General features: G+C 33.4%; 1 pseudogene across 1 annotated transcript; it reads left to right on the top strand.

Moving 5' to 3' along the window:
- Positions 1-10,689: 10,689 nt before the first annotated feature.
- LOC143624285 (putative ribonuclease P/MRP protein subunit POP5) lies at positions 10,690-12,264 on the top strand (annotated as a pseudogene). Its single transcript, XR_013152080.1, has 3 exons — positions 10,690-10,866; positions 10,945-11,082; positions 12,119-12,264. The product of XR_013152080.1 is annotated as a putative ribonuclease P/MRP protein subunit POP5 (transcript).
- Positions 12,265-18,527: the final 6,263 nt, after the last annotated feature.

The following is an 18,527-nucleotide window of genomic DNA, read 5'->3' as shown; positions in this document are numbered from 1 at the left end:
AAGGGATAGATTTGCTGTTGTTTTAGGTTTTGAACAACCATTAGAAGTTACTTACTATTCGTGTACCTACTGGAATAAGAAACAAGGGTCGTGTCTCACACAAAAGAATTAAATCAAAGAAAGAGATAGCCATTAGTCGATCTGGTAAGGGTTATAGGGAGTGTCAGATTTGTCACCAACCTGGCCACAATAGTAGAACTTGCAAAGCATTGCAGCAGCAACAGCAACAATGAATCAGTAGTGAAGAATTTTTAAGCGTTTTAGGTAATTCATTGTTTTAGATAGAAAGAGTTAGCCATTGTTTTTAAGCGTGCGTATAGCGTTTTATATAGAAAGAGTTAGCCATTATTTTTCTGTTTTTTTACTGTATTTTTGTTTAAAGATTCTGGGTTTATAGTCACTTTTTTTAAACAAGCGTATCACAAGCGTTTTTAGATAAAACTGTTTATTTATAAAACACGCGGTTTACACTGCGGCAGACCATGGCAAGTTCGATTACAATATCAGATTAAAAAAAAGAAGACAAAAAAACTAACATCATTAGACCCCATCTCTCCTTGTTCTTGATAATATCACGCCCAGCTTATTTGAACTCCATGTTGGTTGACACTGTTGAATCCGTGTCAACCAAAGTGCCATACAATGAGTCATAGCATGAGGTCTGTTGTTTCAGGAACTCAACAATTTTTGCCTTGAACTCACTGTCTGGTAGCAGCATGAGTTCGTTATACGTATCAAGAGTTTTGGATTTCTCTTGAAGCACATAGTTTTGTGATTCTTGAATGGCGGTGAGAAACTTCTCATCGTTTGGCTTCTCTAGATCCAACTTGGCTTTGACCATGCTCTTCACGGTTCTATTACATGAATACATTGTTTTGGATGTTTTTTAAGTTTTTTGAGGGTTTTCTGAGTGATCTTAATAGCAAGACAGATGTGATATATATAGACATAAAGTTTAAATTTTGGTAGCTGAGATAAAGGTATTCAATATCATTTAATGTTGATGTAGGATATCATCATCACAGAAAATATTTTTTTTCCAACTAAGTGGAGTAGCCATAAATTCTTAAGCGTGTAGAAATAAATGTAATTAATTTGATGAGATTTGATGTAGGCTATCATCACAAACATCTTTTCCCACTTTTTGGAAGGTGAGTAGTTATAAATGTAATTAAGTTCTGTACAAAACTAGATTAAAAATAAGCTTTTAACCAGATACAGTAGTTTAGCGTATTACAAGCATATAGGAGACTTATGTTCTGGATATTTTTTAAATAAAGTTGTGATCGTATAGTAAGCGTCTCATGGTTATGTCCTCACACTTTTTTATGTGCGCCCGTGAGTATACAGTTGTGAGTGTTTTTCAAGTGCTTTGTCTTTTTATTCTGTTTTTGGTCCGTGAACCTGCAGTTGTTTTTTGTTTTTTTGTCCTGTTTTTACTATTTGGTCAGTGATCTTTTCCTATATATATGCTATATTTTGTTACACTTATATCCACACATCTCAAAATTTGTTTTTCCAGTTATAATGGATGTCTCATCATCATCATCGAAATCAGCATCTTTCAAGGAAGCTTTGAAGATGAAGATTGGGGAGCAGGTCGCGGCAGACAAAGTTTTTCGTGAAAGGCTAACACATGAATTTGTGATGCATAGAAATAGTTTGGATTACAAATATGTTATTACAAATGTTCTTGTCAAAATGTTTGCTAGTACTATCCGAGATCTTGCGGTTTTGTTTATGGTTGATGTAGGGAATAATGAGTTTAAACAGTACAAAGTATTAGCAAAGGCAATTCTTGAACTAAACTGCTCAATGAAATTGAAGTTGGATTTTCTCATGTCACTATTAGAGTAGGGGTTAGTGGGTTGATCTGTTGAGAGTTTGATGAGCGTATGTTATGTTCTTTTAATATTTCTCATGTAGTGATGTGTGTGTTTTGGTAATAATAATATTCCAATGTTTTGTGAGACATCAACTTTGTTGTTGATTTATACTAACATAAGGCCATGGATTAAAATATATAACAATGTTTTGAAAGAAATCAAATTAGTTGTTGCCTTCTTTGGAGTTCTTCAATCAAATCCGCCCCGGATAAAGTAGTGTTTTTATTTTCAGAAAATGACTGCGCCTTCTCGATAACACTATCTCTTTTCTGGTTTAGATCTGACAGGAGGATTTTGCCCAAATACTTTGCCCTCAACTTTTTTAGCTGATTTACTTGTTTAGGACATTCCTTGTAAAATATGCACATCCACGGTTTCTTCCCATCATATGTCTCCATGTGTCTCATAGCAAAAACCCCACCATCTACTCCATTTTCGGTTGTTCTCCATGGCATCCTTAATCTAGTGATTGCAGCCTTTTAGATTCGATCAGCAATGGGGTGATTGATTTTCTTAAGATTCTTAATATACATGTAAAAGACGTTTCTCTAAAAAAAATAAAAGCACTTAGGTATATCACAAATTTATAATAGATATTTGAGAGTTTGTTGAGCGTTTACCAGGATTTGAGGATTCTTGTTGTATCTTTCTTCAAAAAGTCTTGTGATCGCTTTTTCTTTGTCCTATGGCCTTTAAACTTTTTATCTGTTGGTATTTCCTGATGTGCACTGTTGTCAAGCAACTCTATCACTCCTGTTTGAAGATTGAAAGCAACCACATAGAAGTGATCCTTTTGTAGAATTGGCACGACAAATATATCAACTTTCTTCATTGATTTGACATCACACCTCATCATCTGTTTTTCAATGTTGTCCGTAAACACTTCGAGTCTTTGTTGCATAAGAATTAAAATGTAGATGATTAAGCATTTAACGAGCATTTATAAAAGTGTAAAGACAATAGGTAGATTAAATCATACCAGCACTGTGCTTGTAGCGAAGAACCTGAATGGTGATTCTGCAGATTTTTTCAGTTCTTCATAATTAATCAGTTCACAGAATGCATCCATTGCATTTGTTGTTAAATACAAACCTGGACAAAAACTCTCAGAAATCACCTTAAATGAATCTGTGTAATCAGGCTTGAAAACCTCTTCCCATATGTCTTCAAGAAAAAAAATATATACTCCGAAATTATTTTTTCATCCTCTGTCACACTTGTGAATATGTCAACCTCTCTTAAAAGATATGATGATTTCAACGCAGGAGCTAACTTTCTCTTTCTTTCTTCTTTCACCAACCATTTGTCTTTATTTTATTGTAATAATGATACAGGAGATGTAATTTTGGGTATCATCTGTGAAATTGATATCGGTGTTATGAAATTTTCACTTGGAGACAAACCAGTGTCAACTTTTGATTCTTGGTTTTTCTCTTAAACTTTACTAACTGAAAAACAATAAGGACAAGTCATTGTAGCAGTTTACTAAATTTACTTATATAAACCATTGCATTTTTTTTCTGTGTCTTACCTATGATATCTTCTAGAATTCCATCAGTGCTTATGAGATCAACACATCTCTGATTTCACCTCCTCTTTGTTCACTAGTAACTGCGCTAGACGCCTGAGCATTTGTATGAACATGCCCAATATCATCTCCAAGTGAGGTAGCTGTAGATTTTTGTAAAGCAATATGTATGAGCTTTTAACAAGCGTACTATGCATGAATATGTTAAAACAAAATTTGATACCTTCAGGTTCTTTAGAAATTTCACTTCACACTGGAGCATTTGCAACAGTGTCTTCCATCTTGTCCTCTATTGATCCAACTTGTGTATCTTTCTTAGCCCACGTAAGTACTGTAGTAACAACTGCATCAAGTTTATTATTCCATTCTAATTCTGTTACTATAATTTCTTCATCATTGTTTACTTCAGTTGCATTACCAAAGACAGTTGCATTTGTCATAAATTTTTAAATAATAATCTGAGCGTTTGTTGAGCTTTTAAGGTGTATAAAAGAAGTTTTTATAAATTATATACCTTCTTGAGCCCCCTCAACCCCTGTAGTGACCACTACATCACCAACCACTGCATCACTAACCCCTGCATCACCAACGCCTGCATCACCAACAGTTGCCCCAGATTTTTTCTTTTCTTCAGATAGATTATAAGTTTCAGGAACCTCTGGGATAAAAAATTTAGATATGAGAATCCGTTGAGCGTTTTTAGTATAACTATAACTATAATAGTAACAATACCTTCTTCACCAACCACAACATCTAAACCAACTACTGCATCTCCAACTACAGTGTCTGAATGAACTGAATCGATTGCGTCAGCTATATAAGAAGTGGGAACTTTCATATATATATATATTAAAGAAGTGCATTTGGTTGAAAATTGAAAGAGAATTAGATTGTTTTCTCACCTAAATTAAGGAGTGAGTTATTTTTCACGGTTTCACTTTCTTGTGTTTTGGGAACCACATTATTATTGAATCTGTCTTCTCATTCACAACACCTAGCAAAGATCTTGTAATTTGATAGATGTTTTTCATTTCCTTCATCAAATTCATTGATTTCTAAGTAAAGTTTATCAAATTTCTTTACCTTTTTAGCCATTGCCTTATTCCATGACGGTAAAATTAAAATATAGTTAGTAGTTAATTTAAGATATTCAATAAATCAAATGTCTCACCTTCTCTTCCTTTGTTTCTTTTGGTGGTAGGTAAGCAGATATCCCAGACATCTGAAGTGGGGTCATATAAAAGTTGACCAGCTCTTGCGTGTGTGTTCCCATTGGCATTTTCAAACTCAAATGTGAATACGTATCGTCATCATCATCAAATTCACCTTCGGCAATGTGATCGGCATTATCTGTTTCTGTTTCACTTCCCTCATCTGTTTTGATTATATATTAATGTTTTGATATAAATGTATCATTAGAAGAAATACACATGAGAGATTTTTAGAAGAAAATAACAAGTTTTCTTACCATATGCATCAGCCTGATGCCTCGCTTTGAAACCAGCAGCTGCCTCACCAACTGTATATGCAGGTTTATCAGCAGTTTTTTCTTTTTCTGCAGGTTTATCAGCAGAAGCAACACCAACTGTATTATCAGCAACAGCCTCAGGAATTATCTTATCGTCAGTAGATGCAATCTCACCAGCAGCTGCAACATCAACTTTACCAGCAGCAGTTCCAACATCAGCAGTATCAGTTGTAGGCTCAATCAATCCTTTGTTTGCAGTTCCAACATCATCGGCCACACCAAAGGTTTCAAAATTCTCATGCGTAGGAGCGTATTCCTCATTTTCAGAATCATCTTCTAAAAAAGGTCCATTATTATATAAGTATCTCTCCATCTTTGCAAGAGTTGTTGTTATGTAGTTGACTGCAGGTGTTGTGACCGGAGCTTCAAATGGACCATATCTTTTCTGGTACTCATGCGTGTAAAGCATCACAAGAAAGATGATTGGACCGTTGTATTGTTCATTGACATCCTTCCAGTCTTCCTTTGTCATCTTCAGGTTTTCAATTACATAGCTGCACCAGTCCATATTGGAATATCTGAGAGTTTATAAATTGCGGTGATGAATCGGTGATTGATTGTTGTTGATTTTGTTATAAATCCTATACATGTGTTGAACAACACAAGGAAACTAATCTTAAAAAAGTCACCAACTCCTTGATCTTCCGTCAACTTCTCTCTCACATGTTTTATACTTATTCTTGTAGTCGGGAATTGATTTTTGAACAGATATGTGGTTGCATCATCCCCCAATCTTGGTCTACTCTTGTCTAAAACTGGTATTTTACCCATTGGTATCCCCAACACTTCATGAAATTTTGTTGGTGTTATCTTAGTGACATGACTGCCAATGTTCAATTCATTAAAACATTGATCATAGTTCATCAGAAACAATTGCCCCAACATTGATAGAGTTTGGTTTACTTGTAGTCTTAACATTGACCCAAATCCCATTTTTTCCAAACAAGCTTTTTGGTTAGAGTTCATTGCACTCACTACATCAACAATGTTAAATGGTGCACATCTGACTCACAACTTTTTGTTTATAAATTCAACAAAAGGTTTCCTTTGTATCCTCTCAGCTGACTTCTTTTCTTTAAAAACTTTCTTCTTTGGTTTTTGAAAGTCCGAGTCAGAGGTACTATCTTCTACATCTTTCCATTTCTTTGTTAACAACTTGTTGATTGGAGCTTCAAAGTTTGAATCAGAGTTTGCTTCAACATGTTTTGTTTTAAGCTTTTTCACTCCGGCATCAACTTGTTTTGTTTTAACCTTTCGCTTAACTGAATCACACATAAAACATTTATTAAACGCTTAATAAACGCGTAAGACTACATTCAGATTAATTGCATAGTTGCAAATGATACAATCATCCCAAAACGCTTATTAAACGCCTAAGACTATATTTAGATTAATTGGACAGAGCTAGCTGTTAGATTTATCACAAACACGCTTATTAAACGCTTAAGACTATATTCAGAATATTTGCACAAGTGTAGATGATGCAATCATCCCAACCGTCCCCCTTCAACCCGTTCAATTTAGCGTTGAATCAATGATAGTTTTTGGGTTTCATCATCAATTGATATTCTCCATTAATCCTTTATACGAATTCCAACCTTTCGTTTTAGTTTAGGTTTACCGTTATATTCAATGCCCGTTAAGTCTCCGGTGTATAAATTAAGCGGGACAGTTCCTCTCCTTCATGAACAACCCATCGGTTTCTTTATTATGGTTGTGTTGCTCAATTGATTATGGTTGTCTCTTGATCTCAAATTGGGTATCACACTTGGATTTCGGTTTATTTCTACTTTTCAATTTTGTTTATGTGATTAATTGGGTTCATATTTATGATTAAGCTGACTGCAATATGGTTTGACTATGCCAAATCTTCAAGCTGGATAACTTCGTGTTTGGTCCGTTTGGTGTTGGTGACAGTTGGGTGAAAGGACGTTATACTAAAGGCGTTTAGCTGATGATTTTGTTGGGAATGAAGCCGATAATTGTGATTTTCTACAAGGTATACATCCTCTACATGCTTATGTAATTGATTAATTAATATTTTTTCTGTATAATATTAGGATGATCTTTTAATTCGAGTTATCTGGTCCATATCTATCACTTAATGATTTATTTCGTGATACTATTTACAATATTGGTGTTGTGTTTTAGGTATATGCTAATTGGTTGATTAAATAGTCTATTATTATGCAGTCTAGATCTATCATTCTTTTTAACATGTTTCATGATTTGGTTTAAAAATTCTATGTTGTGTTGTATGCATATATAATTGCTTCAAGTTTTTTTTTTTCATTTTGGTCATACAATGTTCACTTTCCCCCCCTGTTATTTACCAGGCTCTTAAACATGTTGCTTTTATTTGTTGGTGTTTCTTTGTGCAGGTTTTATCTCAGCTTCGGTTTATCGAATCTTGCAGGTTCTGTGTTTAAAGGTAAAAGACAACGTTAATAAGATTAGATTAATTAATATCCAAACAACTTGACAATTAATCAAATTAAACTTGCTATTGTTTCATGTCACTCTTATGTAAATAGATTGCTTATAACATTATGTTTTTAAAATTTGCTTTCAGGGGTAGAACGGACAATATACGATCAGATTTAGTGGTCGTTACTGATTTGTAGAATGACATCAATCTGTAGATGAATATTTCAATAGTTTGTAATTCGAATTCAATAGTTTGTAAATCCTCGAATTATGCCGTTCCACTCACGAAACAGTCTGCAGTTAGCACGTGTGGATGTTGATTTTAGGTTTAATTAGCTATTTTTTATGGATTCCATTAACTTGGAATGTAATCACTTAAGGTTATTGTTGTAATGAATTTGGTTCTCAATTACTTTAGATTAATGTTATGTGGATTTACGATGAACTTTGTAGGTAATTTACCTTGCAAGTTGTTATTGTGAATTGGTACATTATATGCATATATTAAAAAAGTAAGTTTTAGTTGTCTCGAATAAAAAATGTTTGGATTGCTGTTTCATTGCAATTTTTAGATGTAATTTTTGCTTGAATGTTATGACTACAGTAGGATTAGTCTTTTTCTTCTTTTGCCAAATGTTATAGTTAATGTTTTTTTTTGGCAACCTGGATGGCATTACCGTCTTTTGGGAATCGCAACTGCGACTGCAGCCATGACAGATTTGGATAACCCGGTGTTTAGTTACGGTCTAACAACCTCAATCCTTCATAGCGGGCAAAGTAAAGGTTTGTTTGTGAATTCGTGTTCGATTTTATTTTCATCTTTTACAATAACTTGATTTACGTTGAACTGTGTGTCTGATATTATTTGTTCGTTGTAAGGTATAATGTATAAACAATGTTCGTGGTTACAAAACAATTAATTTTTTTTATCAAGTCTACTACGAATTTTGAGTTCCCACATATTCGTTTACTGAGTCAAACTGCAGCTTATGATTTTAAGGGTAGTTTTGGCAAATTTGATACGGGTAATAGTTTAGTTTCGGAATTAATTGCGAGTCACTACGGGTTGAATACATGTTCAAATTGATGTGCGTTTGTGCAGGCTGCAGGGGCAAAGTTGGAATATTGAAGCATAATTTGAGTTATGTTCTTATGAACATGATTAGCAAACGAATATAACATGAATGACTTTGAATCAAGGTATAATAATATGTATAAACTTTCTTTTCTTTTTCTCATAAATTGTGTTTGTTTCCTTGTTGGTAATAGTAAGTTCAGTTTAACGCTTTAACCCCTAAATTTCCCAATTTTTTTGCTTCACCAAAAGGAAATATCACTCCTTTGTAAGTTGTAGATGCAAGTGTCAACTTTTTATAATGGTGCTATTGGGATTACTTCATTGGATAGCTTACGCTCATAAGCAGAAACAGACAATTAGATGAGGATGAATTTAAGTTTTGACTTTGAAATTTCAAACATAAATGCATATGGAAAGGCACTCTGTAACGATAATGAGGTATATAGTCTTACAAAAGTGTTTTATAATGTGCATACGATTAACTTACAACATTTTCATCCTTTTTTGTTAATAGAATGTAGATGATGATATGACTTGGGCATATAATCATATTGGTCTGATGTAAAAGAGCCTCACATGGTTTTATAAGTGAGAGATTTGTATCTTCATATTGGATTTAATTACTTCGCTGAATGCCATCAAAGAATTGAAAAATTATGTAGTTATCGATTCTAATGGTAATCGTGTGTTTTGAACAAAAATCTAACCGCGTATCATCAACTTATTGACCACCATCTATCACAAACATGCTTGTGCGCAGCAACGCGTGAGTTCAAAACCTTGTTAAAATTACTTAGTAGATTTGCTTGGTAAGGACATACCTACTGTATAGACGATTCTTTTATGACAACAGGTTACGTTCAAACTTACATTCAAAATGTACACCATTTCTTCTTGTATACCATTCTTTTGTGTTGTAAACTATACACGATATAAATTTTACTACCAAGTGTCGGTACTATAACAAAGTGAATTGCTACCGGTCGAATTTCCATCGCGTCCCCGCCGCAACGCGCGGGCTCACCTGCTAGTATATATATATATAGGGGAGGATATTTTGAAACTTGATGAGTTGTAAATACTTTAAGAATTCAACATAGACCACACATTTAATTAAATGTGTATAAAATATGTGACTGAGATTAAATTTAATTAAAAAATGTATCAGAAGAGAGGGTAAAGATTTTAGATGATTACGCAAGTTTAAATGTTAGTTACACATGTGTAAAATGTCGATTTGTGTGTAAAAAAATACGATAATTTTTTTACGTTACTTACACTTACATATTACATATGTGTAAAAAAATTAAAAATAGAAAAACTGTTGCGTTGAGTTCTTTCGAGTTTTTAAAACTCAAAGTGTTTCTCAAAATAAATCAATCTTATATATATATATATGGATTAGTTTCATGATATTAATTTTGAAACAAAGCCTTTAATTAAATTGTTTTTAATAAGTACTCCTTGGTGACACTGAAACAGGATAAAAATATTAAGTAAATATACATAATAGCCGGTTTCGATAATATCGTATTACTATTCTTAAATACCGGTTAGGCCCTCATTGTGGAGCCACATCACCATCAGTTTGGTGTTATCCCACAGCATGCAAAACATCACCAGACGTTAACATCACCAGGCTACGGAATTAAACCTAGACGTTGTGTAACAGCTAGATTAAACCCAATTGATCGATATAAATAAGCCCACATCCTAAAACCCCTCTCTCTCTATTCTCACCTGCCTTTGCTCCAGAAGGTTTCCGGTTTTCCCCTCTCTTTTATATTTTTATTTACTTGAGCTTGAATATTTGTAATGTTACAAATCTTACTACTTGAATAATCTGTTAAGTGTTTTTCTTTTACCTAGCAACTTTGAATGTTATATAAATTTCTGTTTATCGGTGAACTGGATTATTACTATTAGTAATAATATTAATACTTGAATTATATTATTTGTTGGAAATCTTAATGTTGTTTTATATTTTTATCTTAGACTTCATTCATATGATCACAACTCACACCATAGGAAAGGAAGAACATATCATTGTTGGAATTACAGATGACAAATGATTTTTCTGAATAATCCATTTTGGTTTTTGAATTAAGTTTAGTTAAGCATGCACACCAACTGTTTGATGTTATGCCACAATAGTCAGTTCAAAGGTTCTTTTTTAACTCATCATTTTCTTATTTGTAGTTCAACTTAAACTTCGTTTGCTTTTGTAGGCCTCGAAATCATAATGGTCGGCTTTAAAAACAGGTACTTGGTGATGGAGGTATTGTCGATCCAAACAAAGATATTTCAAAAAACGATCCCATTATTCTTAGCCAACATAACATATCAAAGGCAATCAAAGACACTATTCTTCTCAACTTTGGCGAGTGCGGTCTCGCCTCATCATTAGGATCTTTCCAAGGTTATTAACAGCATTATGTTCTTTTACTCTGCAAAATGTTTTTTTTACACATGAATATTCAATATCATGTTTGTGCAGTCAAATATGTTAACCCTATCACCAAAGTATGCATTATAAGAGCTTCAAGAGATGAGCATCAGAAAGTTTGGGCTGCGATTACCATGGTTAGAAGTGTCGGGAATTGCCCCGTGGTTTTTAACTTATTGGACCTTAGTGGTGAGTACAAATTTTTTACATCAATACTTTGTGTGTTAAATTTGGTTACAAAAAATGCATTATTGGAATGATAATAAAGCAATTTATTAGAGATAATATATTTGGAGGCCACCCATGTGTTCAACTTTTTTTAATAAAAGTAACCCATATATTAGAACTAGGGGTGTAAACGAGCTAAACTCATACCTAGAAATGAGCTTGTGTAATAGAAGAGCCCAGCTCGAGCTTCACTTATGGAGTTCGAGCTGGCTCGCTAGCCTAAATGAGCCAATTATTCATATAGTTTTTATTCATTATATTTAATAGTTATATTATAATAATCTATTTATAAAATTATGATAAAAATAACTAAATAGATTATAAACAAGCCGAGCTCGAGCTTGAAAAACCTTCTCATGGGCCGAGCTTGAGTTTAAAAAATAAAGCTTAAATGATTCAAGCTTGAGCTCTTTTAAATTAAATTATTCGAGCTCAGCTCGAATACACTCGTAATTGAAACTGCTGTATTGGCCACCCAAGCGTGTATTATTTTCTTGCCAATTTAGGCGAAAACCAGTCTTGTGGAACTCGTTAGGCGCTAGTAAGGTAGTGGGGTAGGGACTAGTGATTAATCAGATTGGAAATTATATGGAATTTTCCAAGTATGCATACATACCAAATTTTATATAAATTTTTTTTTCAATTTTCCCCGATTTTGACCAAATAGCATTAATCGACGTCTAGTCGGGATTTTTACAGCCATGGCTAAAACTAGTGTGATGGCGAAAATGCCCTTAAATTTTTTGAATTGTCGCACTTTATAGGTTAAAATTGTTTTGTCTTCCAAAAGGTTACAAGGGTATTTTCCGTTATTTATCATGTTTTTCGGAGTCGGTTTAAACAAAGCTATACATGCATTGATGGTCTATAAACTAATTTCACAAGTGAGGCGGACTTGACTTTTTAGTCTCTGGTCTTTTTTTTTTTTTGACCCGTTAGGTATAAAGCACAACGAGAACACTAATGTTTTTTTGTTATTTTAATTTTTGTGAATCAGGGAACATTAGGGCATGTAAATCTGCAGCATTGAAGTGTGAAGAACTGAAATTTGAACATTTAAAGATTGTTTCTGGTGCTCTACAAACAGAAGATGTTAATAAACATATGCAGAATCTTGAGAGAATCAAGATGTTAGAGCACTAAGCACGAGTTATTTTATACACTTTCTAAACAATTGATGTGTCAAATACGATGCTTTCAAGAACAATTCGTTTATTGGATCAACTGTCAAGCCGGTATCAGAAACGGGGATGATGTTAATAATAATAAATGCAAAAGTTGAAAAAAGAAAGGTACAACATATACATAAAAGACAAATCAAAAGTACAAAAGATTAAGAAAGAAAACTAATTCAAGTATAAACTAAGAAAGAAATTAACAATAAGTGGCTGGCTCAATTTGGTTGTCTAGTTGGTTAACGATTCTTATAAAAGTATATTTATTTTATTGACGAATCTGATTTTCTTTTCTTATTTGAAGTGGTTTTATGCATTTTAGATAGTGTGACTTTGAACACGATTACACTTACACCAGTTCTTTTCAAATACTTTTTCTAGGATTTACCCATTGCATAAACCATTTAACCAAGTCAAAATTGGTTCCTGTGAGACCAGTTTTCAAGTATGAAAGGGTCTCTTGAAACTAACTAATTTCGGTTTAAAAGCAATTTTAATCGGTTCAATTTGGTTTTAACCGGTTTCAACGAAAAGGTTCTCAAAGCGATATCAAATCTACAGTTCAATCTTGTTTCACACCAGCTTTTGGAGATTGGTCTTTCGTTCACTCTAGTCACTTCGACTCACAATTCTATCTTCATCTATGTTCATAACATGTAAGATGAAATCTTATTTGTGTAGGTTGAAAGTTGATAATGTAACAAATAACCTTGTTATCACATATGGTATGGTCATGGGTTTGATCGATCCATTTGGCAATATGGTCTAAGCCCACAAAGACCATTTCCTTGGCTTGGTTTTGATGGCAATGATAAATATGCATGAGAGAGATACTCAGTAGTGTTGACTATATTATATTAGGGTTTGATTCGAAAATCCTGTTAAGGGTAATCCATCCAATTACTTGAAGCATGTATCTGGTTTTTTATTCAAATCTTAAAAACAAAAGTGAAAAAGTTTTAAGTTTAATAATGAATCAAGAATATAAAAATATTTAAAAGAAAACCAATTGTTACATCTACTAACGATAACGACTCGATTTCTCTATCGTAAGGCTTTATCCAGACAATAATTCCCAAAATAGTAATCAGATACAAGGAACGCGTGTTAGAATAATTCATCAATAAGATGACAAGTCCTTTTTTTGATTTAAGAACACTTTGCGTTCACATTTCACAACCATAATGTGTTTTAACTTTAGTACTATAGCTTTCAGACGTTTCATCCAGGAGAATCAACTACTAAATCCTTAAGTTGTCCAATGCGTAAATCTATGTTAACATTCAAGACAAAGGTCGTGTTCGTTTTGCGGAATTGGATGGAATTGGACAGAATGAGATTTTAAATCTCATGGATTCCTGTGTTGTTGTGTTGTGTTCGTTTCATTATTGACTAGAATTGGAATGGAAACTAAATCCCATCAAATCCCATGATTCATGGTTTTATAATGAATCTCCTAAACAACTCAAGAATGTTTAGAAATTAAAACCCTAACGCCGACTTCACTTCACGCTTCATCCTCTCACTTCGCCTTCACCGCCGTCAAGTCCACCGGCGTCCAGCTCCGCCGTCGTGCTCCACCACCATCGTGCTCATCCACCACTTGAAAGGTCTGATCTATTTTTTTTTTCTTTTCCTAAACCCAAATCTTATAATTAATTGGTAGCTTCAGTTGCCTTAAATCATAATATGTATTTGAATTTATCTTGACTGATATCTTCTAGTAATTACTGAGACGAGTTGAATAGAGAAATTTCAATTTCATCAACAAGTTTACCAACCAAATGCATGATGGGATTATATACATTCCATTCCAAATCCTTTATCAAAATTCCGCAAACTGAACGAACTCAAAGATGTTTTTTAACAACTAATTTAATATTAAAAGATGATGGTTAAAAAAAGCTAACCAACCATCACAAAACCAAAATTATATGAATAGAAGAGGGTTTATAAAACACCCGGTCCAAAAGATACTAACATTTTTGTTTCTAGCCCTAGCCAAGTTCATAAGGTTGCAAGCTATTTTGAGCAGATCTGGTCAATACAATGATCATGATATGAATTATTGTTGTTGTGAGTTGTTGTGAGTAAAAAATAAAGAAAAGTTATATGAGAAAATTAAATTTATGATTTCACCGTTTATACTGTATAATTTTTTAATATTTTTAAAGTGATTTTTAAATTGAGAACACATAAAATAATTGATAAAGATATAAGAAGTATTATTTAATTAAATTTAAAAATTAATATATACAATTTTTATTTTTATTTTTATTATATAATATATATATAGATATGCGACAGAAAATAATACTAAGGCCATGTGTAATGGGCGACGGTTGGGGGCGATTTGGGGCGAGGAAGGGCGCAAACACCGCCCCCAGGCGATTTGGGGCGGGGGCGGGGTTAACTTGTCGCCGGCTATGGTTGAATAATAATAATATTATATTAATATTACCGTTACAACGGTCATATTTAAAAAAAAATTATTTAATTTAAACAATATATATATATATATATATATATATATATATATATATATATAAATATAAACATACACCCTTCTTCTCCATTTTATATCCATTTTATACACAAATCATACTCAAATTCTTACAAAAAATTAACAAAATGAATCCTAGAAACCACCCGAACCAACCGAACTACCAATTCCCTGGTTTCGGTCAAGCGTAAGGTTCGTAATCGAGCCAACCGAACTACCAATTCCCTGGTTTCGGTCAAACGTACGGTTCGCAATCGAGCCAACCGAACCAACCGAACTTACAATGGAACCCGATGAACCCGAACCAACCGAGCTATCCGTATCAATTTTCCGACCCGAACCTAAACATGTACGCCAACTTTCTCAGCCCCCCGAAACACAATGCCGGCGTTCGGGTCTACACCACCGGAGTCGGAGCCGGCGACGGTGCCGGAGACGCAAACGTCACGGGCATCCGGTTCAAGCCAAAAGCCGACCCGTAAACACACAAAAAAAAACAACCGGGGGAGCCGATGGCGCAACGTGATCCATACAAGCATTGGAGCGAGGAGGAGGAGGAGGTGGCCCTCGCAAGGGCTTGGATCGTCATTTGGAGGACCCGGACGTCGGTAAGTTTTTTAATATTAAGTATTTATTAAAAATGTATTTAGTGTTTATTAAAATGTATACTAATTGTAACAAATAATTTTAATTTGTAGCTAACTTTCAAGCCACCGGGATGTTTTGGAGGAAAGTCTTTGAAGCTTGGCTCGCGATAACCAATAAACCCGAAGACTACAGGGGAAAAGAAGCAGTTCAAGCCCACTGGAAGGGGCTTAATGCTGATTGTCAAAAATTTGCCGGGATAATTAATCGATTGCAGGGGCCCGGCTGGCGTAGCGGGCATAACGACCGCGACATTATAACTCAAGCCTTGAGCGACTTTCGAGCTCAGGGCCAAACTTTTGAGCGACCCGGGAAACCGTTCAAGTATTTGAATTGTTGGAAAAGGCAACGTGGTTGCTCGAAATGGAAGGGGGCACCAACCGTTCCAGCCGCCCGACGAGCCGGCTCATCCCAGCCTTCAAAAAGGTCGAAGACATCGTCGTCAACAAATCCGAGCACACCAAACACACCCTCCGATGCTCTTAGCTTCTTACTGGACGACACGATCAATTTAGCCGACGATGTTGATATAGCCGACGATAAAGAGGTAGAGGAGTTGCCTAGACCACGCGGAAGATCGAGAAAAAATAAGGGGGAAGGTTCGTCGTCAACACGATTCAATACGGAGCCCATTGAAATAAACGAGTTGGTCGGTCGTTTGGAAACAAATGCCACAGTAATAGGAAACGACCTTCGAGCATCCAACAAACAACAAGAAAAGCTGAACCAGACATTGGAATTACGTCAAATGAAAGACGACTACGAATCCCTCAAAGCGGAAAGGTATCACGAGGAAGCCGCATTATTGTTTCAACGACGACGTGAAAAATGCGTGAATATTACGGATATTAGTTTCTTTTTTTTAGTTATGGTTTTTTAAATTTTTTTCTTTAGTTATGTCTTTTTATATTTTTAGTTATGTATTTTTTTTAGTTATGTATTTTTTTTTGTATTTCTTTTTAATTTTAATGCATTTTTATTTAATTATTTAAATAAATTGGTTTTTATTTAGTTAGTTTAATTATGAAAGGAAAACAATAAAAAAGACACTGTGGGCCCAACTTGTAGCCCTACACCATTACACCCAAAAACAAATTTCCACTCCTTACTGACTGGGCGTGACGTTTCATAATTCGCCCCCAATTGTAACCCCTCCACTACACATGACCAAATAGATGAATCACTTAGAGGTTGTCCTTTTCACATTTTATTACAATCGGTCTCCCTACCATCTACGAACTGCTATTGGCATCCACTAATGTTTGTTTGATATGATGTTATATTATAAAGTTCTCTAATCGTTTATATCACGAAATGACTTTAAAAGGCAAAGATGCATTGAAACACATGTTTTATGAAAATACAAATGTTCTTTTTAGCATTATGTATAATTTTCATTATTGTCTTTTGTAGCGTCATTTCCTACAACTCATATTTCTTTTTCCTTTTTTTTTCTGTAACTAATCTAATTTAATTATTTTATTAAAGTAAAATAATTATAGATATGTGTCGATTTATGGTTCACGTGTCGGCTTATGGTTAAATCTCACAACTCTTTTCCCTTCTAAATTAATAACCCTAACATAGATCAATAAGTATTCATTTTTCTTTTATTTATTTTTATAAAAGTGTATAGATATAATATAAAGAGAGTTTAAAGAAAAGTGAATAATTTAATCATGTTATATATAACTAGTTTTTATCCCCCATATTACGGGGGTTTTTTTATATTATTTGTTTTAATATTTATTTATTTTTTGAATTTACATTTTTTTATTGTATGAAAGTTAATAATATACTTATGGTTTAATGATAAATTGTTTCACAAATAAATGAGATGTTATAACCCGGTTTAAAAGCTATATGGTTTTGATGAGACCCAAGACCCGTTTATTTTTTTTACTATAAACCTGGTTTTTTTTAATTATAAATAATATTTATGAAAGTTAATAATATACTTATGGTTTGATGAGACCCAAAACCCGTTTATTTTTTTTACTATAAAATTGGTTTTTTAATTTAAATAATATATATATCTTTTTTAAAATAAATAAGATATTAACTTTTAGTATATCCTATTTTATAGGATTTTTAAATCAATAATTTGATGAGAATAATTTTTTATTTAATGAGATGTTATAACCCGTTTAAGGAATATCTGGGTTTGGTAAGACCCATACCCATGAATTCGGGTCAAATGCATGAGAAGCCTCCATTTAAAAATCAAGCAAATCTGGTGACTCCAAAAAAGGGGGAGCGACCACATCGCGACACGTAGGATTTTTATGTTTTCGTTTATATATATTATAGATATAAATGAAGTGTTAAAGGAAAATGAATAATTATGGATATATGACATATATCGTTTATAATGCTTAAACATCTACACTGCGTAGTTAATTAGGAAACAAGATTATCTGATACGTATATACAATATTAACCTAACCGTCTAACCTAATTGGTATTATATCATATAGAAGTTATATTATTACAATTAAACATGTCTGCACCTTCCGTGATACCTGGTGATCATAAGCCCTATAATCAATTGCGTTATTGTTACCTGCTTATACCTGTTCTTGATCACGTTCTTGTCGTCTGCTATTTGTTCTAATTAACCATCAAACGTTCATCGTTTAAGGTAAATGTTTATATGGTTCTATTCATTATTAAGCCATCTACATTACTAAAGATCTGAAGCTAGACTTTTTTATCTAGATATTTATACACGATTATTCTCGTACTATAGGTCAAAGGTAACTCAAAGTTAATCAGTGAAAGCGTTGATCAAAACAAAGGTGAATACGCTTATATATATATAAAACTCTTTAATCGAGTCATTTACCCAGAAACCAAAGTTTACACGGGATAATGTATCCCTTAAACTTTAGTATCATTATATAAATTTATATGACAATTTACAATAATAATAATAATAATAACAACAACAACAGATAAATTGATTGATTTTAAAAAAATGGCTCGACTTTTAAGCATATATTTATAATTTAATAATTAAAAAAATTACTTTATAAAAAAATTACATACTACAATATGTTAATGATATGGTTTGTTGTTGATTT

This window comes from Bidens hawaiensis, unplaced genomic scaffold (genome assembly GCF_021521415.1).
Source record: "Bidens hawaiensis isolate Kalapana, Puna unplaced genomic scaffold, B.hawaiensis_p1.1 tig00003752_1, whole genome shotgun sequence".
In the NCBI taxonomy this organism is placed as follows: domain Eukaryota; kingdom Viridiplantae; phylum Streptophyta; class Magnoliopsida; order Asterales; family Asteraceae; genus Bidens; species Bidens hawaiensis.
The sequence above is the reverse complement of the archived record's forward strand: the minus strand, read 5'-3'. Positions and strand labels throughout refer to the sequence as shown.